Genomic DNA, 27,734 nt, shown 5'->3' with positions numbered 1-27,734 from the left:
ACAGATTCTTCAATGAAGAGAACAAACTGGTGGTTGCCGTAGGGTAGGTAGGTGGGTAGGTGGGCTAAATAGGTAATGGGGTTTAAGAGGTATAAATTTGCAGTTATGAAATAAATGTCATGGAAATGAAAAATACAGCATAAGGAATATAATCAATAATATTGTAATTACATTGTATGGTGACAGATGATTACACTTACTGTGGTGATTGAGTAATATATAGAATTATTGAATCAATGTATTGTACACTTGATGTTAATATAACATTGTATGTCAGTTGTACTTAATAAAATAAATTTAAAAAAAACCCCACTAACTCTGGGGTTTAGAGTAAGTGGAAAGAAAAGTCCAGGAAGTTGATGGATGAGGAGAATAAAAGGGGAAATGGAGTGAGGGAACGATGGTGGAGAATGTGGAAAAATCAATCCATTCAGTCTTGGGTGAATCTCATGATCCATAAGTTAGGTACCATTGTGTCCTCTCTTTAATATAGGGTCCTTTGGCTATTGATGCTTTTTCTGGGTTGGACTAGAATTCTCTAAAGGCCCTTTGAACTAAGTAATTGGAATCACATGCACTTCCTCAGAAAAATTCTATGTTGCCTTGCATTCTACCCCTTTCCTTTTCTTTAATTTGGAGCTCCCAGAATTCCCTATGGTTGTGTGCTTCTTTTCTTTTTTTTCCCCTTTCTTTTGTAGTTTCTCCTTTAGCACTTGACCCTGATCCAGTAATGAAATCCCCTAGTATAAAAATTTTAAACAGCCATAAATTCCACTTATTACCATCTATATTACCTTTATTAAGACTTGTCAAGATTTAAGCTACATATAAATAATGTGAAGTCTTATTAAATGCAGGTTCTGATTCAGTAGGTCTGAGCTGGACCTAAGAATGTGCATTTCTAGCAAGGTACCACTATATGCTGATGTGCTTGAATCACACTATCGGTAGCACAGATCTGGCCTATACCTCTCCATCTTGGCCTTTGAAAGCAGAAATATGTCAAGGAAGGATGAGCTCAAAGATATGACTAAGCATATGGGAAGATTGAATGGAGAAAATATTAAGGTCTTTGGAGTTGTCAGCATTGCACTATTAGGAGAAAACGCAGATGCTAACTAATACCATATAATAAAATGACAGATGAAGTTGAAAAATCAGATAAGTGAAGAGGGTAAAAAAATGTGGTAAAAATAAAAACCTGACTGACAAGGATGTGGAGAAGATGCTGTAAATGGATGACCTAGACTTTGAAAGAGGCAACTGGTGAAAGTTTGCCTAGGGAAAGAAAGTCCTAACAAAGCACATCATAAACAAATGAAATTCATTTTCTGCTTGGTAACTTTAATCACAAATTCCTAAATAAACAAAAAGTAATTATTACACATGTGTTGCCAAGGTTACTGTTTACACAATTTAAAAGTGTTTTCTCACCTATAGATGAGAGAACAAAAAGTTGGTTTTGGAAGATAACTTTTGATGGCACTATAAAACAATAATCTTGGTATCCAGGAATCTTCACCTAATTTCTGTTGAGTTCTTTTCCCTTGTGCTATGTAGCTTTCTCAAATGACAGTCCTTCCCATTGTCTGTTTATGATTCCAACATTTTGTTGGCCTGTCATGTTGGGGCTCTGTGCTTCTAAGCACCTTTATCACTGCTGAGAACTTGCTTATAATTTTTGTGTCCAGCTGTGGTAAAAGTGAATGCTGTTAAAAAGGGAATTGAGGGATTTTTCTTTATATAGGATCAAACTTGGAAAAGGGAACATCAATATAAAATGAGCAATACTTAAATAACCTTTTTTCACTTCCATTTACTTTCAGAGAGATAAGTTAAGATTCTATTCCACTTATAGTTTCTTTTCATGTTGGACCCTGCAGTGAAGGTACAATAACTGTGCATATGAAAGTAGACAGCAGGATTTAATTTCAGTAGGTATCAGAGGTGGGTTAAAATAGAGGGAGTGGTTTAAAGACCTCATATTCTTTCAGATACAATAGAAACTACTGAAAAGTGGGATTTGTGGAGAAGTCATTTTAGCTAAACTAAACACACTGAGTGTGTTAGTATTACAGGCAAAGATCATTTGATAAATATTAACAAGATCACATTTAAGTCTGGCAAATTCTACATTTGAGATGACTGTGAAAATTTGCTATTACTATGTCTTAGTTTGGGTTACCTCAGAGTTAGACCTGTGACAAGGATTTGAGGTTAAGTAGTTTTTAGGGGTGTTGAATCCAAATACTCTAGAAAGAAATGCACATGCTGGTAGTTGGACACCAGGCTAGTGCGCAGTGAAGTAGTAAGAGTCAAAAGTTCTGGATTGAGCACTGCCGGTGTCTACTGTATACTATAGTATTGAATTCCAGTTTATATGTGTCATATTTTCTTAGAGGTATATGTTATTCAATCAGAACTCTTGAATGTAAAAAATAAAGGGAGGAAATGATTACTATATGAAATCAAATTTAGATACGTGAAAGTGTGACAAAAACCTTTTAGAACATAATTTTAGCTGTGATTATGAATATACACTATTGTTAATGGAATCAGAAATCTATCAGACCTTTTTCTTGACAGTAAGATCTGCTAGAAACACAGTGTTTTCAGGGATCAGATTTTCTGATGAATATAAGTGCCATACTATAATGAACAGAGGCGTACTGGTGGTTCTGAGAGTGGGTTGGCCTGCCATGCCCTGCAGCAGGAGCAATGCCCAGTAGTTGAGTTGGGAGTGTCCCAAGCTTCACCTATCTGTGGGTAGTAATGAGGTAGAGTTTGAGGTAAAATGGAGAATACATGCATCAACTGAAGATATTTAAAGTCAGATATTTTAAACATTCACCCAAATAAAATACAACCTGAAATATACCAAGCTGGTGAGTAAGTGGCATGTTTGTGACTATTACTCCAGTGAAGATTAAAAATATAAATTAAAAGAAAATCTTTTGTTTAATTTTCTCTTTCATGGTTGAAATAACAGTTCCATCTGAAATCTACCTGAATTGGAAGTTATTTATATCTTCTTGTCTCATCATGAATATCTGTTCTCCTCATTCTTTTTTTGAGTGTCAGATTCATCACTAGTTTATCTTTAATTGCTTCAAAATGTTGAGGCATTAGCCTCAAAATGTTTAGGCTAATGCCTTGCATGTTCTTGGAATAGGCAGGATTTTAGTCATTTTTAAGTGCATTCCTTCTTTGTACAGCTATTTGTAGGGTTATTTTATGAACCAGGTATCAGCTGCTGGGGATAGGCAATGAATAATGGTGAATAAATAGGCAATGCCTCTGAGTTCACATGATTTCATTCTAGGGAAGTTGGCATGTAGTAAAGAATCATTCAGTCAGTAAAATTGTTAGGATACTTTTGGTTACATGAAAATATATAGCATATCTTGTAATTTTACAAATAGTAGTCCAAAATTATTAAGCTACAGACACTCAATTTAACTTTCAAGTTTTTCATTCACCTTATTTTCTGTTGACACATTCTTGGACATCTTTGATTTTTTGTCTTGTGTATTTGATTTTTAAAATATTATTAGAGTATGTTTAGCACTAAGCACAATGACTGGCACATACTATGCTTTGCATAAAACTATTTATTAATGTTAAAAACATTATGTTCTGCTAATGATCAGGAACCCTGCCACATATTTTCCATTCACCTCTGTTTAATTTCACAACAATCCTATGATAAAATCACTAGTATCGTCCACAATTTACAGAGAAGGTGTTTGTGGCCTAGGAAAATTAAATAATATATCAATGCCATACCATTCAGCAGGTAAGTGTATGTGCAGAAATAAAGATTTGTTTTCAGAGCTTACTTTTTTTTAAACACTAAACACAGTAGCTCATAGTAGCTCATCTTACCAGAAACTATAACTACACCTATGAAAATTACCAACAATTTCTATAACAATAATCCAGATCTAGAAAACCTGAGGAAAAAAATAAGCACAGCATAATAAAATTCTCATTAGTTGTCATATCTGGTTTTCATTTGCCCACCTTGATTTAAATGAACTGAGAACATTTATAATTAAAGCCTAAATATTTGCTTATGAAAATTGGTGGAGCGGTAATAAGAAACCAGAGAACTGAAATTAATTATCATAATTTTTATATTCAAAACATTAAATGATATACTAGAAATTATAGGGTGGTAAAACTAGATTTCTTAATATCTTTTAAAGTGGAAATAATAACATATCTAAACTGAGTTTGGAAAAAGGCTGATTGCATTAGGGAAGACTTTAGGGATAATTACTAAATGATTAAAACAAACCACACAAAAAGGACAAAAATGGTTTAACTGGTTTATATAAATCAACATTGAATATTTAGATGAGCACTATCAGCAAAAAAGACTTTAACACTCTCAAGATGTTCATTATCATTTTGAAAAGTCATCTGTGGTTCTTATTTTGGTAGCAATACAGAGCATCCATCTAATTTGCTGAATAAGTTGCCTAATAATAAATATAAAACTCACATTTTACTTAGAGCTTTATAATTTGCAAAAGCACTTTTGCATCCATTCTTTCATTGGTTCTTACAGTGGCTGTGAAAAGTGGGTTCTTATTTCTGTTTTATAGATGAAGAGGTTGAGGCTCAGAGCAGTAAGTGTCTTATCCAAGTTCACATAGCCAATCCATTCTTCTGTCCATTATGCAAGCCCAGTTCAATTCCAGCTTTACTAAAGCAATTTCAAACTGAAGTTGACTGTCTGCTCCTTGCTGTCATTGTCCTTATGGAGATATATGAAGAAATTACCTTTACCCTTGAGAACCCCTTAATTTTTTATTTTTTAAGATTTTATTTATCAGAGAGAAAGAGAGATCACGAGCAGAGGAGAGGGGTAGAGGGAGAAGCAGACTCCCTGTTGAGCAGGGAGCCTGATGTGGGACTCGATCCCAGGACCCCAGGATCATGACCTGAGCTGAAGGCAGATGCTTAACCCGTCTGAGCCACCCAGGCACCGGAGAACCCTTAATTTGAATATATTTGATCTTAGAACTTACTGTATTTTTATGATGACTTTAATAAGTGGATACAAATTTTGTTTATTCACTAGGCTGTCACCCCAGATTTTTTTTTTCTTTTTTTAATTTGGGGCTGGTTGGTGAAGACTATGTGGTGAAGGACTGTGGTTAGCAGAGTTGAGGGTGGTTAATGAAATCTCTGTATAAAGAGTTTTGAAAAAGATTCTAGAAAACCAGTGGTTTCTCTGTGTATTTATTGAGGGCATTCACTTTGGCTATTGGGTCGTGGAGATATGTCTTTTATAGATATCTTAAAAGCTTTGATGAGTAAAGAAGACAAAGCTTAAATTGCATCAATCACACAAAAATGATTTATATTTAAATTAAATTAAGAGTTTTAAAAATCTTTACACCAGCTTTATGTACATATAATCTGTAATTTACTGTCAGCCATGCACGCTATATGCCATTAAGATATATGTATTAACAAGTTAAAAAGAACAAATGAGTTGTCTTTTTTATTAAAAAGATCAAAAACACATAGCTACAAAGAAATCTATTTTCTCATAAGTACTGAAGTGATTATAAATCTCTATAAAATAAAGCAAAATGAAATTAAACTATCATTTTTCAAAATTGCCTCTGTGAATTTGAAAATAATTGAAGATTTTCAGTCGTAGCATTCTAAAGCAATGCTTCAGACAGAATGCCATATTTATGAATGAAATGTGATGATGTCTGGGATTTGTTCCAAAATCAATGAGGTTGAGGGGCCCCTGGGAGTCTCAGTCAGTTAAGCATCTGCCTTCCGCTCAGGTCATGATCCCAGGGTCCTGGGATCGAGACCTGAATCGGGCTCCCTGCTCTGTAGGGGGTCTTCTTCTCCTTCTCCTTCTGCCTGCCACTCTCCCTGCTTGTGCTCTCTCTCCCTCTCTGTCAAATAAATAAATAAAATCTTAAAAAAAAAAATAAATGAGGTTGAGGGTGAGGAACTGCATAGCGGTATAAGTGTAATATGATAGACTGTGAATTGATAACTATTGAAGCTGGGCAATGAATACATGAAGTTCATCATCATAATTTTTCTGCTTCTATAAAAAAAGTAAAAAATAAATAAGTTTATCATTCTAATATTCCATATATTAAGTGCATATACATAAATTTTGTATTTATATATGGCTATACATGCATTTATGGATGGTTATGTATGCATGTGTATATGTATGTATGTATATATACTTACACATATGCACATGACACATATGCACATGGAGAATATTGTAAATAAATATTTGGATTCTGGTTATATGCTATTGCTGCAGTGTTCCAGAGAAATTAAGCTACCACATGTAGAGATGAAAGACTTTTATTTTTCTTCTCTTTAGAGATTACTTTGTCTATATGAGAATCAGTGCTTTCTTAAGGAAAATTGAAAAAAATGCATTTTCCTGATAATGTCCATGTGAAATATAAATAATCTGTACTTATGATGATAGAAAAAAATCTTAAATATTAAGTTCTGTAAAAAAATGTAAACCTCCAAATAGCTATTGTAGTATAGTAGAAAATAGTGAAATGATGCTGGTAGGGGTGGTGTGTGGGGGGAAGGGATAGTTAAGAGCTTCAGGAATTTAACATTAAATGAGTCTAAGAGTTTATGTGATTGAGAGGTAAAATGAAATTTCATACAGAGACAACCAAATAAATGTACAAAAAAAAGTTGTGTATATGGAATGTTTTAAGATTATTATGACTTGGGAATAGTATATGTATTTTAAAAAAATTTAAAAATATAGAAGAGAGATTCAGATGACCAAGAACTTTTATTTATGGAAGATGGGTTCCATTCGGTGGCTTTAAATTGGAAGGCAATATTTCTAGTTCAGTTTTATGTTGTCACTTTTCCAATTATTACTATGAAATTCTGATTGAAATTAGGGAGATTAGAGGCAGAAATAACTATTAAGAAATCATAACTGTCCAGGTGAGAGGAACAAAAGTGTAAATTAAGGCAGTAAGAATACAAATTAAATTTTAAAAAATAAGTAGGAAATGGAACTAACCCATCATGTTGAATGTAGTAGAAAAAGAGGAAGAAAGTATCAAACAAATGACTCTCAGATTTCTAACTTGGGAAAAGGGCTATAGAGTACAGGTCCATAATCATTTATCTACAGTTCCAAAATCTACATGTTCCTGATCAGACATATTGCCCATATGATCAATGATTAACTCATACGTGCATGGGGCAGAATATAATTGAATTTTCCTATTTCTAGATTTCTACTGCTTAACTTCTTTATATTTTCCTAACTAGAGTACACATGAGAACATAGAAAGGAGGGAACTCTGAAGTAGAAATATAAACAAAGATTAAAAATATCTGACATTACACTGTATGTTAACTAACTGGAATTTAAATAAAAACTTGAAAAAATGTGTTTAATTATGAGCCATTGTCCTAGAAAGAGCTGAGACTATTATATAATACATGGTACATGCACCTCCTTATCTTTATAAAATCCAAAGTATTCTGAATACCAAACACATCTAGTCCTAAGGGTTTCTGATAGAGATTATGGATTTGTAGTGCTATTTAATAAGATATCATTTATTAAAAAGATGCCACCTCATCTCTTAAAAGGTAAAATAACTCTATGAAAATCAATCATGACCTTTTTTGGACATTACCTGGAGAATAGGTTGTTAAGTGAATGATATAAAAATATCTGACATTGCCAGGAGAACATTGAAAGAGGAGTTCTCTGGTGAGCATACTAGTTTCTGATGTACCTTTATAGAAAATTTTTACCAAATTTATTGGAAATTATTGAAGAGTAGCATTTTTTCATAGTTAGTTCCAGGTTATATGAAACAGAAAAAAATTCTGTCTCAGCCAATAAGAGAGCTGCAGTAAGTACCAACACATCACCATATACTTTGAGTTATGTCTATTGAATTGCCTTGCTTGTAGCCTAAGCTTTGAGGATGTTCATTTGAAATGTCCATCAAAAGAGGAATTACTAAATTATAATACATGTATATCACATAATTCTCTGTAGTGAGTTAAAAAGATGATGTAGATATTTTTGTACTCATGTGGAAAAGAATAATTGTACAATGCAGAATTAAATAGGCAAGGAAGATTTTATTCAATACTGTTGCAATGGAGATCAAGATTATTGCAATAGGAGGAGATGGACCCCAACTCCACTGAAACAAAGGTGAGAGAGTTTTGAAGCATTCGGGTGAGTTAGTGGAAATATACAGGAAAACATTACTGGGGTATCAGGGAGTTTGGTCACTGTGATTAGGCCATCTATGTTTGCTAATAGGCACTTATGTAAGTTAGATTCCTACTATCCCATGGCAACTTGGAGATAGAGGCACTGTTTTTCTTAATGATTACATTTCAAAGGGATGGCCCCCGAGACCTTGGGGAAGACTGTGCTAGGTTGTAAAACTGGCAAGAAGCTGGGAGAAGATTGACATCTCAAAGGGGACATGCCCTAAGAAAAGTGAAATCAGGAGCCAATTGGAAGAAACTTGTCTAAAGTTTAGTCAAGCTGAAGGGAATAGTAGCCGTCTTGGCTATAGGGAACAACCTCCAAGATGTATTTTTTAATGGGAAAAAATGAAGCCCCTGGTAATGGCTAACTAGATAATTCAGATGAACCTTGAACAAAGCACAAATAGAAATTTTGGACAAAAGAATTATACTTAAAAAATCTTCTTGAAAGCCATTAATTATCAAGTTAGTAAAAATTTAAGATGCTGAGTCAGCAACTAATAAAGAAATAAAAATTCCTGATTATTTGAGGAGTTAGAAGTGAAAAACAAATGGAATAAAAACTGGGAGAATATATGGGCAAATATTAAATTTTGAGATGGAGATGAATTTTTAACATGAAAATAATAAAAAGAAATTAATTTAATGACATAGCTTTGACCAAATAAACATTTTCTTTTCTATAAAAATATAAAAAGAGGCAAACTGCAACTCTGGAGAAATATTTAAATAAACATAAAAATTAGATTACAATGTTGTTGTGATCCAGAAAGCTTTTGGAGATAAATATAAACAAAACATCCCAATCAAAAAGTGGGCAAATAATGGGAACAGGCAATTCACAAAAGAGCCACAAATAACAGTGAAACAAGAAAAAAACCCAGCTTCCCTTGAAATCAAATCATTGCAAATTAAAGAAAGATACACTTATCACATTGGACCTCAAGGTGAATATTGAACAAATATTGGTAATAATTGTACATTTATACTCTATCTCAGTATTGTAAATTGGTACACACTATTGGAAAACAGTTTGGCAAAAATGTTTCAACCCTTCAGCTTGTATTTCTCCTAATACTCGATTGTTGGGAAATAACAGTAGTGGGTGTATGTACATTTGAAATAATCTAAACGCCCAATAGTCCAGGAGTTTTAAAATCAATCATGGAATATTTACACTGCTTGGAAATGAAATATTCAAAATATGGAATTATGTTGAAACTGATGTTATATTGCCTACATGGCATGAATCTATGCATGAGTAATAGGACATAAGCCAAACTATGGGTAAGTAGATTTTCTTCCTTATATAATTTTTATTTTCTTGTTCCAAAATAGGCATGCTAATTTTAAATATTTAATATTTTAAAATGTCAACCTCTTCCTCTTCTTCATGGAGCTTTTTACAGTCCTTCATTCCTGCTCCATTTTCTTCCTTCTCTGAAAACCCCTCTAATAATTATATATGAATATAATAATTGAATGAATATATATTCATGTATATACACATTATGGTATATTACATATACATATCATGTATACAGAGACAGAGCCTGATAGACACATCATTCTTTATATTGATGGGATTAAATTACTCCTTGAATTAAGTCATGATTTTATGGTGTAAATATGAACAGACATTAACTTTCACATAACTGATTACTTTTTTTATGTTAGGATTTAAAATCAAGGCTCTATAAATACTGTTAGTTGGTTAGTAGAAATTTTGGACTAGTAATCATATTCAAACATTTATCCTCATATGACAAAACCCCAGTTCATTTAGAAAAGGCAAGCTAATTATCCCTTTTGTATGTTTATCTTTTGCTTGTTTTCTTTACAAGTTAAAAGAATTATGGGATATCTGGTTTCATAGCACCAAAGCAGCACAAATATGACTCTATTCCTATCTATTACCTTCATGTACTTTAACTGTTGAATCACTATATTGTATACCTGAAACTAATATAACACATTATATTAAGTAACTGGAATTAAAAACTTTAAAAAATGAAATAGTTTATAAAAATATTTCAGCTATGACCGTAGTGTTTTTAAACAAATTTACTGGGACCACTACTTCAGGAAACAATTATCATATTATAGGAAAAAATGCTGGTAAGAGGCTAGAAAAATATGTCTAAAGTGTACAGGATGTTTTCTAGACTTCAGAGCGCTTTTGTCCGATTTCCCTGACTCCCCTAAGACGGTGACAGCCTCCTCATGATGGTAGTTGAGGAACATGAGGCTCAGAAATAGGAGTTTACTTCCCAGAAGTCAGAGTTTGCTATTCCAGACCTTGAAATGTGATCATTTGATCTAGGGCCCTCTTCATTGTGCTGATTCTCGGGACACGACCAACCTTAAGAGAGTTTTTAAAGTTAAAGTTTTTGAATTTTTAATGAAAGTTCCTCAAAACAAAGATTTGGGCCTGTATCCTTCCTCTCCCCTTTGAGATGTTAAACTCTACGAGGGCAGGGACTCTATGACCCACTTGTTTCTCCTATAACACCTTTTACACAGTGTCTCCTTTGGAGTAGGTAGGAGTGAAATAAATGTTTGCTGAATGACAATATAGTGTGAAGACATTGGGGGTTATATTTGTTGGCTAGCACTGGAGTAACAAAGTACCACAACATGGATGGTCAAAAACAGAAATTTATTATTTCATGTTTCTAGAGGCTGGAAGTCTGAGATCAGGGTGTCAGCAGGGGTCCTTCTGAGGGCACTGAGGGAGAATCTCTTCCATACCTGTTACCTAGCTTTTGGTGTTTTGTCAGAAACTTTTGGCATTCCTTGTCTTGTAGAAGCATTGCCCAAATCTCTGCCTTCATCTTCACACTGTTCTCCCTGTGTGTGTGTGTCTTTGTCCAAAATTTTCCTTTTTATAAGGACACCAGTCATATTAATCAGAGTCTGTCTTAATCATGGTTTCTTTTTTCTGTATTTTGTGATGGTTTGACATCTTGGGGCATTGCCAGTCCTGGGGACTGCCCCTCAAAGGGCTAGCTAATTTCTAGAGATAGTAAATAACTTGCATTCAAGCACATCCTTGATATACAAACCAGCCAATCCAGAGCCCACACTCTGAGCCACTTTCTCTATCTGCCTTTCATATTCCAGGAGGCAATATTTCTCTGCCCTAATCATCCCAGGGACAGGTATCAGACAACCAGGGGCAGCCCCCTACACCCTGGAGCTTACTGAAATATTCAAAATAGCCAATTCCAAACCTGGTCAGTCTGTTCCCCTGTTTTACCCATTCCTTCCTATGAAAACCACAATAAAGAATTTATCCATGTTTTTCACTTTTTCTGTCTCTTGCCTCACCCAGGTGCTTCTCTGTGGTTCTGCATGGTATGTTGTACCTCTTGTTTCTAGAGAACTGTGAGAAAAAACTCCTCCCTTTGTAGCAGTATCTCTTGATCTGTTAGCCTTGCCATACCTGATTGAAACAGATCCTAGCTACATTAATACAGAGGACTGCTCTATTCCAGGATGACGTCATCTTGACTAATCACATCTGCAATCACCCGATTCTCAGTAAGGTCACATTCTGTGGTACTGGGAATTAGGACTTCAACTAATGGACTTTTGTGGGACATAATTCAACTCATAACAGAGGTCAACTGAACTTATTTATTTGTGTACTTTTTGTGTTAAAAACATCTGAAAACTTCATAACACGTAGGATTGTATAGTATATAATGTAATGGCAAATATATAGGGTGTGTATTGGGGAGAATGATAGGATTAGAAAGAAGGAGCAGAGAGTAACCTAAATATGGCAGATAACTGAAGAGGTTATTAAAGCCAGCTTTTATGTGGTTGATGAAGGATGTCTAATGATATTACCTGTGCAGTATTTGACAAATTTTCTCTACTTCTCTAATTTCATAATCTCTAGTCTAATTAGCAGAGAGTGGGGTATACTCTCTTGGACAATATTACAACAGTTTTTTGTTTTTTATTTTTTAAGAGAGAGAGAGAGTGGGGGGCGGGGCAGAGGGGGAGAGAGAATCCCAAGCAGTCTTGATGCCCAGCATGGAGCCTAATGTGGGGCTCCATCTCAGGACCTTGAGATCATAATCTGAGACAAAATCAAGAGTGGGAGGCTTAATGGACCATGCCACCCAGTTGCCCCTACAACAGCTTTCTAATTGGTCTCTCTTTTTCTTTCCAATGCATTGTCCTTTGACATTTTTTTTTTATTACCTTTAGGTTAATACCCAAAAGTTAAGGTAATGCTAGCTTTTCCACCAGATACACAGCAAAATCTAAGTGGTTTAACACAATAGGAGTTTTGTTCTAATTTATGAAAATCTAAGACAGACGCTTCTACTTGGTAGGTGTTTTTCTTCCCAGTGGTGATTTTGTAGCTCAATCATCTTCAATATATGACTTCCAAATGGCCACAGAAAGCAAAAGAAAATTGAAGAATCAGGCATAGGAGGCTTTAATAGGTCAGGCCTGGAGTTGACTACATCTTAGTCACATGGCCACATCTAACTGCAAGGGTGAATGGGCGAGTATCATCCACCTGTTGCTTTAAAGGAAGAAGAAATGGGTTGGTGAACTGCAACCAGTGTTTACTACATGACAGTCATTTTTTTCTATGATACTTTCCAATCTACTTTCCCAACTCATACTGCACACTCATCCTTTTTATGAACTTGATGTAGACCAAAATGAGATATAGATTATTCTCCACATATTTACTTTGTGTTTTCACATCTGGATAAATGCTTAAAATTTCCTCTAACTAAAACCCCTACTTCTTAACTCCTAGGTTTCCATGAACAATGCTGCTTGTCTTTAAAGACCTAGCTGCAGTATCATTGCCATCAAGAAATGTCTTCTATACCAATTTTATGACTAAAATTGAATGGGGCTTTCCTTCTTTTGTATTTCCATAGCAAGTTATTGTGAAAACAGTGCTGTGAACAAGACAGCCATAGAAGTCTCCAATATACATTATAAATGGACTATATATATTTATGAAACTATCAAAAATTTTTATTAAAAATCTTATCAAATTATGAAATTTGATAAAAATGTTCTTTAATATAAGAAAAAATTATTTTTACAACAGGAATGAGAGTGATTCTATTTAAAGTCAGATTCTTCTTAAATATCTAATCTATTTTAGAGGAAATTATCTAAACTTTAAGGACTAGAGGAGATAACTGAGTCAGAGGAGATAAAGGGAGAAAAAGGCATCAGTTAGAAGGAATATATTTTGCTTGGAACATAGAACATCCCAACATCATAGGAGCAGAACTGGCAGCAATCCTTAGCACTGTCTAAAAGTAAGTTGCTCTGACCCACAGAACTGTCCAGTTTTTACCCATGTTTGATGGATTGCTTCTTTATAATTAAAAAATATGACTCAACAAACTAGTTCCTCTAATTCCATAATAAAGCAACCATTTCTTCATAAATTGGCTTCTTAAGTAAATCTGCCTGAGAATAGGAGAATACACAGGCCACAAAATTATAAACATTTAACATTTAGGACTCTAATCAGTCTCTTATGATTTTACTTAATGTTAATCTCCCTGTGACTTCTCATCTCTGGTGTGCTGGTGAGACTGTGTTTCTTAATAAGTACCAGAATCTGCTCCATGGAAAATCTGTCCTCTGAAACTTTTTGGAGTTATAATGACCTAATAATGAACAATATGTGTCCAACATCAGTCACCTGAGGCCTCCTTTTTTGTTTTTTAAAGATTTTAGTTATTTATTTGAGAGAGAGAGAATGAGAGACAGAAAGCACGAGAGGGAAGAGGGTCAGAGGGAGAAGCAGACCCCCAGCTGAGGAGGGAGCCCGATGCGGGACTCCATCCAGGGACTCCAGGATCACGACCTGAGCCGAAGGCAGTCGCTTAACCAACTGAGCCACCCAGGCGCCCACCTGAGGCCTCCTCATGACATCCATCTCTCTTTACTTTGTGTTGTTATAGTTCATTTGGTATAGTAAAGTAAATTTGTCATACTAATTTTGAATACTGTATCTAAGATTGAATTACAGTGGTATCTACAGTGCCTACCCAGTGGTTTGTTGGTGATAAACCATAAGTTAACATATTTTTAAAATTAGGAGCCAATGTGAATGTGAGATACACATAGGAAGTAGTCTACTTCCAGAGGAAAATTGTATCCGGTTACGTCACAACTCAAACACCATTTGTTTTAGAGTAACAAACCCCCCTGGGGTAAATATGGTCTCTGGCTTGTTTGTTTACTGCTCATGAGCTAAGCATGGTTTTTAACATTTTTTAAAGCTTTAAATACAACAAACAAATAGAAACAAAAAAAGGGAGAGAAGAATATGAAACAGAAACTGTATGTGGCCCACAGAGCCTAAAATATTTACTATCTAGCTTTTATGGAAACTATTTTTCTTTTTTTCTTTTTTTCTTTTTTAGAGAGAGAGTCGGGGGTGGGGCAGGGAGGCTCTGGCAGAGGAAGAAGGAGAGAGAATCGAAAGCAGGCTCCATTCCCGGAACCATCTCATGACCCTGAGATCCTGACCTGAGCCAAAACCAAGAGTCAGACTTTTAACTGACTGAGCCACCCAGGCACCCCTGGAAAATATTTTTCAACTCCTGTCTCAGATTACCAAGCCAAACTGTGAAATTATTATAATTTATCAATTATTATGTTATCTGACTAGTTTCCTGTAATTATATCTATTCCTTAAGAAATGTCCTTTCCATGTGAAAGGAACTTTCTGAAAAGAATGTGATTTATAAGCTTTCACAAATTAACATATGTTTTATTCATCAGAAGCTAAAAAAGATTTTAGTTAGCATCTTACTACCTCCGAATAAATGCACTCTAATCATTATGTTTAAACAGTCTTTCATTGCTTCCAAATTAACACATTTTGTTATTTTCACTTTAGCTAATGTAATTAATTGGGGTGTGCATCTTAGCCCACTAATTAAATATTAGTGATTTCTTCTCAGAGAGGCTATAAATAAGAGAACAAGTGAATGCTTTTAGTTTAGATAGTTATATACTAACTATAGCTACACTTTTAGCTTTGCTCTAATTTTACTTTTCTAATTATAAAAAGAAAACAAGCATTATACATTACTTAACCCTAAGATGTGCTTTCATTTGCCTTCACATTTTCTCACCTAAATCATCTTTATATTGACATTAGAAATGGCCTTTTTGACTTATTTAAAATAGTCACTTGAAAGAGAAGTATATTAAGGCTGATTTGTTTAATGATGTGGGAATAAAGCCTGACATTTTAGAGACTTATTAGTTCCAAGAAAAGAGACTCTCGTAAGTGAAACATCACTAATGTGTTTCCAAAAGGTCAACAGTTTATTACCTTATAACAGGTGGATCAGAGCCACTTGATCTGGGCTAATCAATTTCTTTTTTTCTTCAATCTTCTTGATTTAAAAATCATTACAGGAAGATATATGCATATAGAAATGTAGCAAGATGGCATGAAAAGTTAGTATAGTTTTGTTGTTTTTGTCCTTTTGTGGAGCAGGAATTGATAGATGTTTAGAGTGAGGACTGAGCTGTGGTGAGCAGGTAGGATGATGCTGTATTTGATGGTCCATTGTCTTCTACCCATCTTGTCATCTTCTTCCTTTGTGTTTTGCAGTCCACTGGGAATAACTGAACAAGAGACTGTCGGGTCTTTTTTTGTATTTGCAATTGAAAATACAAGTTTTTGGAGGAGAAAGCTACATATTGTTTTGCTGCTAAAATACTTCTTCTCTGTTGCCACAGTATCTTAGGGAATTACCATTTGTGCAGCAGTAATCACTTCATGTCTAAAAGAGTATTTGCAGGGCAGAGAAAATTGGAGAATTATAAATGGAACATTGCTTAGGTATGTGTTGCCAGAGCCAGGAGTCATTTGGTTGAATTAAAAACAGTCAAACTAGATTTAGAAAGGAAAGAGGAGATGAAGGAATTTGCTGGAAGAATATAGAGTGATCTTATAGACTCTAGTACAAGAAATTCAGTCATATCCCTATAAAAGTGGGCCCAAGAAATACATGACTCAGGAACCACTGGAACACTTCTTGCCCACTCCCACTCTCTGCACCACTGTTTTCCATTACCCTCTGTTTTTCTACCCTTTCTCCTGATCTTTCCTGCTGCTGCTTTCTGCCTGGAAGCAGCATTCTCCTTTCTCTACAGATTTAATTTCTTGCTATCAAATATAGGAAGAACATACACAGTTGTTCCTTCTACTCTGTATCTCCTCCTAGTTCAACCACCCAAATGAAACTCTAAGTCTACTCTCTGAATCTATATTCCAAATGCTAATGTGAGAGAATGAGATTGTCCTTGTTTGAGCCAGCTGCCCATTTGTGACAGGAATGAACTGCAATCTCTGGGGTGAAGTTACATGATCCACTGACTGCCAGAAAGTCCAGGGAACCAGATTATCTGAAGAGTTGAAAGACTATGGTGAGAAGAGTGGCTACTGACATTTACATATTCAAGACATTTATTTGGGGACCTGCATGGCTCACTTGAGCATCTCCCTTTGGCTCAGGCCATGATCTCAGTGTCCTGGGATGAAGCCCCACATTGGGCTCCCTGCTCAATGGGGAGTCTGCTTCTCCCTCTGCCCCTCCTCCATGCTTGTGCTCTCTCTCTCTCAAATAAATAAATAAAACCTTAAAAAAAAGACATTTATTTGGTTTTCCAGTCATTCTGAACATTGAAGAATATTGATTCATTCACCAAATGCTTTATTGAGCATCTGGTATATGCTTGAGTTATAACAATGAGTAAGATACAGTTGTTTCTTTTAAGGCATTTATAATCTACTGGGATTGACAACTCTGAAAACACTCTACTGAAATCAGTTCTTTAGCTGGGTGTACACAGGGCACCCATGTGAGGAGTTATGGAGGACTCACATGATTTCCTGGGAAAACAGTGAGACATAAGCCACCTATTAAAAGATGTATAGAAATTAGTCAGATGGAGAAAGTTGGAGAAACTCATACAGGGAGGGATAAATTTTAGGATCTAAGTACATTTGATTAAGATCAATTGCCAAAAAAAACAATTTATCAAAAAGCCAATTCACCAAAGGATCAATTTGGCAAACTTGCCCATTATCAAAACTTATTTTAAGGAATATCATCCTTTTAATACTAATGGATTCAATACATATCAATATGAATATATTATGTTTATGGATATAGTGACTTTTATAATTTTACTGAATTGATCATTTGATGAAATTGATATTTAGTAAATTTATAATTCAGTGCATTGCCTTTGTGTTGTTGGGGAGAAAAATCTTCCTCTGCCCTTCAAAGTCCTTCTAGCTGGACTTAGAATGAAATCCACATGAGACAGATTAACAGGAGAAAGTCAAATTTAATAACATATGTACAGGGAATCCACACAGACATGGGATTCCAAAGACAGTGAGCTTATATGAAGCTTATATGAGCTAAGGAGTGGGGTAGGTCTGATGATAGGAAGCAGAGGAAAGCCATTAGCAGGAAGGTGAAAGGAGATGTTTTTGAAACATAAATGTTGCTCTATTTTGCAGTTAAGTTTCTTAGGTAAAGGGGAGTCTCTATTAATAATTTCTTCCTGGTAAAAGCTCTCCTTTCCAATGTAAATTTAGTCTCTTGAGGACCAGGAAGAGAGCCGTTCCTGCATCTGCTGGGTTTTGATTACTTTTAATTAAAAATAATGTTCATGCCAAAGTGGCCCATCTTGGGGCAGCCTTCCCTTGGCCCTGGTCATATTGGTCTTTCAAGTGCATAGATCCAGAGTATGAGGGGAAAAGTTCTTTTTATTTATGCCTAGAACATAAAGTATGAACTGGGCAGAGGAAGATGATTTGGGAGGGGGAAAGGAGGAGAGGGGAAAAACAAATTACCTCTTAGTAGGCTTTTCTGTATTGACAAGAGTTAATGTCTAAAAAATATGCATAATAAAAATATACCAGACACATTATTTATATTTATTTTATATTTACCCATATCCATTTCATTTCAATAGGTTGTAGGCTTATTGAGATCAAGAAGAATATTTTTTCTTAAACTAAATCATCTCTGATTTGTTATGGTATTTTAGAATACACACATTTTCTTCTTTTTCAGCTTTATGAGTTCTTTGAGTGATCAGTAAATGTATTTTAACTGACTAAGCCTTTATGCTCATTAACATTAAATATAATTAGACTTTACTAATTCCCAGTTCACTTGCGGATGCCTCTGTTCCTTCAGAGATACAAGTATAATACTGTTAGACAAGTTTCATTATTTTTTTATGCTTTCTGAAATAGAAAAAAAAATTGCCCCTATTACAACATTAGCTACTGAAGATACTAATCAATGTAAAAGAATGACATGGAGTTAATATTTGGAGCTACATCTTATTGATTATTAATGCAGGTCTCAATAAGTGTTAAGCACAGCAAGCAATCACCACTCAGTGACTCCTTTCTTTCACTTCCACAGGATCTTTTCCCAGGTTTTAGCTGATACAAATAGTTTGAAACTAGCCCTTTAGCTTTCTATAGATTTCTCTCTTTCAAAACATTTTGGTACTTAGGGAAATATGATCCAGAATATGACACTTTAAATTGAATGAAATGAATATAATTATGGATAAAGGAGTTCTTAAGGTATCTAGAAATTCAGATCAGAAATTACATATGTCCCATTGCTATGGTAAACAGTTGGTTTTCCAAAGTGAATATTTATGCCTATATCTTCTCAGTGGTAAGGCTGAATTGCCTTATAATGTCCACATGGACCCTTAGTTGACTTTTATGTGTGGGTCTGTACTGTTGCTTGGTTAAGTGAAACAAAAAAGAGGAAGAAATGATTGTTCTATTAAAGATTAAATCACAAGTGAACATTACACAAATCATGGTGGTAGTCTCTCTCACTCTCTCTCAAAAAAAAAAAAGATGGGGTGCACCTGGCTGGCTCAGTCAGTTAAGTGCCTGACTCTTGATTTCAGGTCAGATCATGATCTCAGTGTTGTGGGATTGAGCCCCGCACTGGGCTCTGCACTGAGCATCGAGCCTGCTTGAGATTCTCTCTCTCTCACTCTCACTCCACCCTTTCCTCCACTCACACACTCTTTCTCTCTCTCAAAAAATTTTTAAAAAATAAATAAATAAATCATGATGGCAAGGCAGCAGTAACTTGATGTTTTGCTAGAGTTTTCAAAAATAAATGTAAAGGAATAAAATTATTTCAGGAATACTTCTGATGAATAATCCTGGGGGAAAAAAAAGAATTGCTAGTACACAAAAAGAAAACGTGGTTTCCTTATAGTTCATATTTATATTTTTCATCCTCAAACAAACTTTATTATAAAAATATGCTAATATAAATAACATAGACCACATGTAGGATAGAGGAATTTAGAAGCATTAATAATGAAATATACACAATAGTTTTACTAAATATGAATGCCTTTGAAGTGTTGGTGTGCTCTACATTTGAATCAGTTCCTATAGTGCTTGCCAGTCTCTTTAATTAGCTTCCACCGGTAAGTTTAACAGTTTATTTCATTTGTATTTATAAGACTAAACAGGAATGGGAGCATTTGTGACAAGTCTATGAGAAGTTTCTGTTTTGTAATTGTAAACTTTTCAAAGGAATGTGTCATATTTGCTCTTCTTGTAAGTATCCCGATATATATAGCAGAATGTTTTGTTTACAGTGTGCCTTGAGTAAATATTATGTGCTGACTGAATGGATCTGAGAAGCAGAATGCTTTTATGGCCTGTACTTCTCCACTATACTACCATTGTCAATGACTCCAGGTGGCCATATCAAAGACTGAGACACTTAACATTTATAGTCTCATAAAGTGGGGATCACCTTGGAATCTGTAAGTGGAACTATAAACTGGTAACAAACGTTACAAAACTGGCAACAGAGATTCCCCAGGATCTCATTTCGAGGCCATCACATGATTCTCTAGGAGGCTTTTCAGCTTTAAGAACTGTGATTCAACTCTGCTGTCTCCTTGGTTTTGCCAGCTTGTAAATTTTGGAAACTGCTGACCATTACTCATCTGGTGGCTGATAACACCTATCAGAAAGCTGTCATGAACAATAAGAAGTTTCAAGGACCTAAAGCCTTTGTTGTTTCTTACCTAACCCAGACACACTTTCCTGGGTGGCATCAGGAGATTATGCTACCATTTCTTTGAAAAGTCCTTCCATTTGCTTCTGAGATGAAGGAGACATGGCTGAATCTGAACTCTTCCCCCAGAAGATGTGCTGCCAACTTTTTCCAAAGATCTTTTACCAGATCAGTAGCAGATTCCGGGAAAAATGCTTTCAGTAGAGTTTATCGGTAGGCTCTGCCATCAGCTTTCTTACGGGCTGCATTTGAATTGAGTTAATCCTTCCCTCATACCAGTAAGGTGTCTGTAGTTAACTATTATTGTATAGATTTAAAAAAAATAAAACTTGGAGAGAAGGTGAATAATCAGTTTGAACTTTGATAGGTCCCCAGCTTGCTGGTCTCAAATCGGGAAGAAAGACTTTTGGTATAAAAGCCACCAAAAGAATATTTAAATAAATTTGGTAAAGACTCATTTATTTTATTTTTTTAAAGATTTTTTTTTTTTTTTTAAGAAAGAGAGATCACAATGGGTGGGTAAGGGGCAGAAGGAGAGGGAGAGAGAGAACCTGAAGCCCACTCCATGCTGAGCACTGAGCCTTAATGGGACTTGAACTAATGATCCTGAGATTGGGACCCGAGCTGAAACCAAGAGTCTAACACTTAACGGGCTGAGCCACTCAGGCACCCCTGTGAAGAATCATTTTATATCTCAATTCGTCTAACCCACTTTTTTGTTGTTGTTTGTTTTTTCCTATGTAGTAACTGAGTAACTGATTTTCTTTATACTTAAATTCAAAGGAAAACTGCAAAAATAATTCTATGTCGTCAAAATTATCAAATTAAAATGATTTTATATTTCTTTTTTTTAAAGATTTTACTTATTTATTTGAGAGAGAGAGCGAGAGAGTACAAGCAGGGGGAGCAGCAGAGGGAGAAGAAGAAGCAGGCTCCTCGCTAAGCAGGGAGCCTGATGCGGGACTCCATCCCAGCACCCTGGGATCACGACCTGAGCCGAAGGCAGACGCTTAACCAACTGAGCCACCCAGGCGCCCCTGATTTTATATTTCTTTTATCAGGATGACCACTTCTAATTATTCCTTTTTTATATATGAGTGAAAACTTTTTATGGCTAGAAGAGTAGAAAAATAGTGTTTGGATATTAGTTAAATTTCAAGAATTAAAATGAGAATGAAGCAAAATGTTTATTTTAAACATCTTATTGACTCCATCATACTGCCATGATTAAAGCTGAATAAAAAATGAATTGACTTCCTTAATTTCCTAATCAAACTTATCAATGTAAATTCTCTTAGGGCTGTGTGGTATAATGATCAGGGCATAGATTCTGGATTTTCCAGTTCCCACTGTAACAGATTCTTTTTTTTTTTTTTAAGATTTATTTATTTGAGAGAGAGAGAGTGGGAGAGAGAGAGAGAGATCATGAGCAGGGGCGGGGGGTAGAGGAAGAAGCAGACTCCCCACTAAGCAGGGAGCCCGATGTGGGACTCAATCCCAGGACCCTGAGCTGAAGGCAGACGTTTAACTGATTGAGCCACCCAGAAGCTCCCCACTGTATCATATTCTAATTGTATGATCTGGGTGGAACTTTCTGTGACCTCTTTCTACACAGTCTTTACCTATAAAATCAGAAAAATACTAGTATGTACTCTGTAGGGTTTCTTTGATGATTATAAATGCATCAGGGCAGGTAAAGTCTTAAAAGAGTTTCTAGCATATAATAAATATCCATAATGTTAAATATTAATAGCTTTTGTTTTTATTTGAGTTTCCATAAAACTCCACATTTTATCCTTTTTCCTATTTAAAGTATAATCCATAAAATTCTGCCTATATATCATATATATGCATCTCTTTTTTTAACTATATACTGATTTTCTTCAATTTTTGGCCTTATAGTTAACCATATCTCATTTAAGTCAAAACTCTGGCTTTAAAAAGGTTTTTTATTTTAGGAAATTTACTTACAATTTTTGGCTCAGTGTTCCCATCTGAATAATGAAAATAACAATAAGACATGTCTTCCCGGATGAGTATAGCTTCTCTCCAATAGTCAGAATATGCATGTGCTTGTTCCCTTCTTCTTTCCCTTCTTCAGTGTACATTATGCACTTTTATAATAATGCCAAATCTGAAGTCAGCAAGTCTAATTCCTTGACTATACAGAACCTGCCAAGTGAAACTTTAAACTTTGAATATTTCCATGGGCTAGCATCTTATTATTTTTTCAGGGACAAACACTCCCTTTTTGGATAGCTCTTGCATTCAGCCTGTTGTCAATCATTGTTGTTAATGATGCTGCCTATTTAAATATGCATTGAATAAAACATTCAAATCATGTTATTTATAACTCATGCATTTCCTTCCACACGTTTCCCTGATCTGAGATGTAAAGTGTGATCTACACTGGGCAGACAATTACAGCTTGGTGAAACAAAGGGATAGAAAAGCAGAGGGAAAGCATTTTAGATCATAAAATGACAAAAAGAATGTGGCGAGGGGATTGTGGGACTGATTTTTTTGTGTGCAGTTAGTTTGTTATTTTGTTTTTTCAAATCTCAGGATTAAGAAGTTCCAGTTTTTTCAGAAATTGGAGAGAAGAAAGACATGTGAGATCTAGTCAAGGAAGAGTGATATGTGTAATGATCAATAATCCTGAGATGTGTTGAAAAGCAGAAGATAGTGTAAATTTATATTTTTGCAGATGTTAAAGAAGATAATTTATTGAAATGGACAGCAACAAGGAAGTTTCTACTCTGCTTTTCCTTCAATTAATATGTAGTGTGAGGACAATGTAGTAAGTTTAGAAACCACCATTTTCTATTTAAAAGAAATGGTAAAATCTAACTTGAGAAAAGGAAGTTAATGATTGAGTATGTTCCCGTAAATGAAGACTGAGGAAAGGTTATTTGTTGAATTGTTTACTTTTATATTAATTGTGTGCTTTATTGCTGGGTTTGTCTGCCATGTATATATTTTACCAATAGTAATACACATATGTGGTCAATTGTTTTACTTTGTGTTAGCATGAAATACAAGAGAGAAAAGCAATATAAAAAGTCTAAAAGGAGATTTTAAGCATGCCAAGACAAAGCTTTGCTTTTGTTGTAACTTTTTTTTTTAATTCCCTTGCTTTACAAACACTTGCAATTCAATAATACAACAGAACCTAACTCCTCTCTCATTTTCCATATCTCTTCTCTGAAGGCTTATTTACACAAACAAGGACTCATCAATTATCTCCTATGTATAAAAGACTTAGAACACTCTTTCACAATATGCTTAGTACCAGATCATTAATTATCCTAAAGCTATCTCTCACTGAACGTCCTTTCACAAATCAAGCTTAGTATGTCTTTGCTGCAAATATCAGTGGTTGCCTCGACATCATAAATTGAAAGTACTATTGTCCTCTTGCTTCTAAATGTGAAATCAGTAAAAGTCTCTTTCTTATCTTTAAACTTAATCTTACTTTTTAAATTGACTAGGTGAACTTGTCAAATCAAGATATTAAGAGTTCTTTGTTCATGCTGGTTCTCTTTTGTGTATCTTTGCTTAAATATTCTCATATCTTTAGGATTCTGTACATCATTTCTGTGTCCGTTCCCAAGCATTTTAATCTGGATTATTAAAACATCTTACTTTCCTTTACAAATTGTATATAAGTACTTTATGAATACATACTTGTTGAGTAGCACCACGTAAATATATAGGGTAAAATATAAAAGTAGGTATCATTTTCTGACTATGACAGAGTAGTTTGTATCAAGCCAATCTTCCCTTTAAGCACAGCTGTGAAAGCAACATAAAATCACAACAGAAGGCTGTTTGAAATCTGAACACAGTAAAGAAAGGACTTCTGGAGGCAAGTTTGCGGAGATGAGGAAACCCAAAACAAGTGAGACAGATATTTTAAACAGCTTTTGTTCATCAAGGCCTGTGTCTAATCCTGAACAGTGGAGAGTCATGAGTCCCAGACACAGAACAGAATGAAGGTGCAGAGGCTGAAATTCTAAGGAGTGCTTCTGGTCACAGAGCTGGGACACAAACAGGGAATTCATGGTCTGGAGGGAAACTTGGAGTAGATCCCCCACTTTCATCTGAAGCTCCTGAAGACTTATGCCTTACAAGTAAGGGCCAAAAGTTTGGACTCTCATCTCATTTTCTGATAGAGTCAAGAGGCTCTGCCTCAATTCTAGTTGAAGGCCAGAAGAGAAGTAATCTCTGAGGGAGACATCCATCTTTTGGAGCCCCTATATATTTTTATATGATTTCCCACCATTTAATAAAATTTTTCAAGTATATCAAGAAAAATTACCAAAAACCAAGAGAAAAGGTAGAGCCATAGGCCACAGATTATTCAGATATTGGAGGGATAAAATATAACTGAACTCAATATGTTGACAAAAATAAATGATACATTGTGGAATTTCACCAAAGGACTGGGATCTATAAAACCAAGTCAAACTCAAATTCTATAACTGAAATACATAATTTTTAAGAGCTCAGTAGATGGATTCACCAAACATTTGGTCAAAGCTGAAAAGAGGTTTTGTTTTTGTTTTTTAATTGTCATACAACTCAATAGAAACATCTGGAATTAAGCACTGGTACAAAACAAAATTGTAAAAATGAAGAAAAAGCAAGATGGAGATATATAGTTCACTGAGAAAAGTTCTAGTGGTGGAAATATAGTCCCAGAAAGAGAGGAGAGAGAGTCTCAAATAGAAATAATATAGATTAGGGGCACCTGGTTGGCTCAGGTGGTTGAGCATCCAACTCTTGGTTTTGGCTCAGGTCCTGAGATCAAGCCCCCATGTAGGGCTCCACGCTCAGTGTGAGGTCTGCTTGTCCCTCTCCCACTGCCCCTCCCCCCTTAAATAAATGAATAAAATCTTTTAAAAAAAGAAATAATATACATTAAAAGCATTAAATTGCTCATGTTTGGATCATAGCTCTCAAAATGTAAAATATAAAACTATAAAACTTTTAGTAGAAATTATACAACATCTCTATGAACTGGGTTAAAATAAATGTTTTAAAACATGTTACCAGAAGCAGAGTCCATTAAAGAAGAAATTAATGAATTCTACTTCATGAAAACTTCAAGTCTTTGTTCTGCAAAAGACCTCTTAAGAGAATGAAAAGGCATACTACAGATTGGCAGAAAATATTTGCAAAGCACATTATCAACAAACAGTTCTGGCTGCATTTGATATGTGGGCCCAGTGCAAAATGAAAACACAGGTCTCTTGTTCAAAAAGCAGGAAAAAAGTTGCATTAAATGTACTAAAATAAAAGTTGTCCCCATCTTTCATGATTTTTCTCTCAATCTTCATAGTATTTTTTAAAAGACTTTATTTATTTATTTATTTATTTTTTTAAAGATTTTATTTATTTATTTGAAGAGAGAAACACAGCAGGAGAGGGAACACAAGCAGGGGGAGTGGGAGAGGGAGAAGCAGGCTTCCCGCTGAGCAGGGAGCCCGATGTGGGGCTCGATCCCAGGACCCTGGGATCATGACCTGAGCTGAAGGCAGACGCTTAACGACTGAGCCACCCAGGCGCCCCAAGACTTTATTTTTTAAACCAAGTTTAAATTCATAGCAAAATTGAGGTGAAGGTACAGAGATTTTCCATATACTCCCTGTTCCCACAAATGCATCCCCCCACTATTACCAGCACCCCCTACCAGAGTGGCACATTGTCTATAATCAGTGAACTTACAATGATACATCGTGATCACCAAAGTCCTTAGTTTACCTTACGGTTCACTCTTAGTTTTGTATATTCTGTGGGTTTGAACAAATGTATAATGACATGTAGCCATCATTATTGTATTATATGGAGTATTTTCAGTGCCCCCAAAGTCCTCTGTGCTCCGTCTGGCCATCCCTTCATTCCCTCTCCAACTCCTGGTAACCACTGATATTTTTCCTGTCTCCATAATTTTGCCTTTATTCCAGAATGTCATATAGTTGGAATCATATAGTATGTAGCTTTCTCAGATTGGATTCTTTCACTTAGTGATATGCACTGAAGGTATTTTCATAGCTTGATAGCTCATTTCTTTTTAGCACTGAATACTATTTTATTTTCTGGATGTACCATAGTTTACTTATTTATCTATTTATCTACTGAAAGATATCTTGGTTGTGTCCAAGTTTGGGCAATTATGAATAGAGCTGCTATAAATATCCATGTGCAGATTTTTGTGTGGACATAAGTTTTCAACTCTTTTGGGTAGACTAAATGGCAAGAGTATATTTAGTTTTGTAAAAAACTGTCCAACTCTTCCAAAGTGGCTATCCCAGTTTGTATTCGCACCAGCAGTGTATGAGAGTTCCATCCCCGTCGCTCCACATCCTCACCAGCATTTGCTGTTGTCAGTGTTCTGGATTCTGGCCATTCTAATAGGTGCATAGTGAGGTTTCATTGTTGTTTTAATTTGCATTTTCCTGATGACATATGACGTGCAGCTTCTTTTCATATGCTTATTTGTCATATGTGTATCTTCTTTTAAGGCCTTTGGCCCATTTTTAAATCAGATTGGGTTCTTATTGTTGAGTTTTAAGAGTTCTTTGTACATGCACACACACACACACACATATATTTACATTTATCCATATCCATATATGTGGGTGGGTATACATAAAATTATGTATATTGGCTCTTTTATTACTTTTACTTATTTAAGCAGTAATTGGAAGATTGCATGTAAACAGTGGGATTACTGATAATTATCAGAATAAGTACTCAGGCTTATTTAGAAAAGGAATTTATGTTTTTGTATATTGTAGATAACAGTTATTTCTCATAATTATCTCTTGCAAATATTTTCTTCTAATCTGTAGCTTGTCTTTTCAATTTCCTGACGTGGTCTTTCACAAAGCAGGAGTTTTTAATTTTAATGAAGTCCCGTTTATCAATTATTTCTTTCATAGATTGTGCCTTTGGTGTCGTATCTAAAAATCATAAAGCAATTTTCATGTATATGAATTGACAGGGATGGCAGAGAGGAGTCTTCTTTTCCAGTTTTCTGGCAAGTGACACTTCTAATTCTCTTATCTATGGATGTTAAGTGGGGTAAACTTTTCTCCTTGTGGTTAAAAAAAAAAAATGTTCTCTTTTTTTTTTTTTTTTTTAAAGATTTTATTTATTTATTTGACAGAGAAAGACACAGCCAGAGAGGGAACACAAATGGGGAGTGGGAGAGGGAGAAGCAGACTCCCTGCTGAGCAGGGAGCCCGATGCGGGACTCGATCCCGGGACTCCAGGATCATGACCTGAGCCGAAGGCAGTCGCTTAACCAACTGAGCCACC

Source organism: Neomonachus schauinslandi, chromosome 1 (assembly GCF_002201575.2).
Source record: "Neomonachus schauinslandi chromosome 1, ASM220157v2, whole genome shotgun sequence".
In the NCBI taxonomy this organism is placed as follows: Eukaryota; Metazoa; Chordata; class Mammalia; order Carnivora; family Phocidae; genus Neomonachus; species Neomonachus schauinslandi.
The sequence above is the reverse complement of the archived record's forward strand: the minus strand, read 5'-3'. Positions refer to the sequence as shown.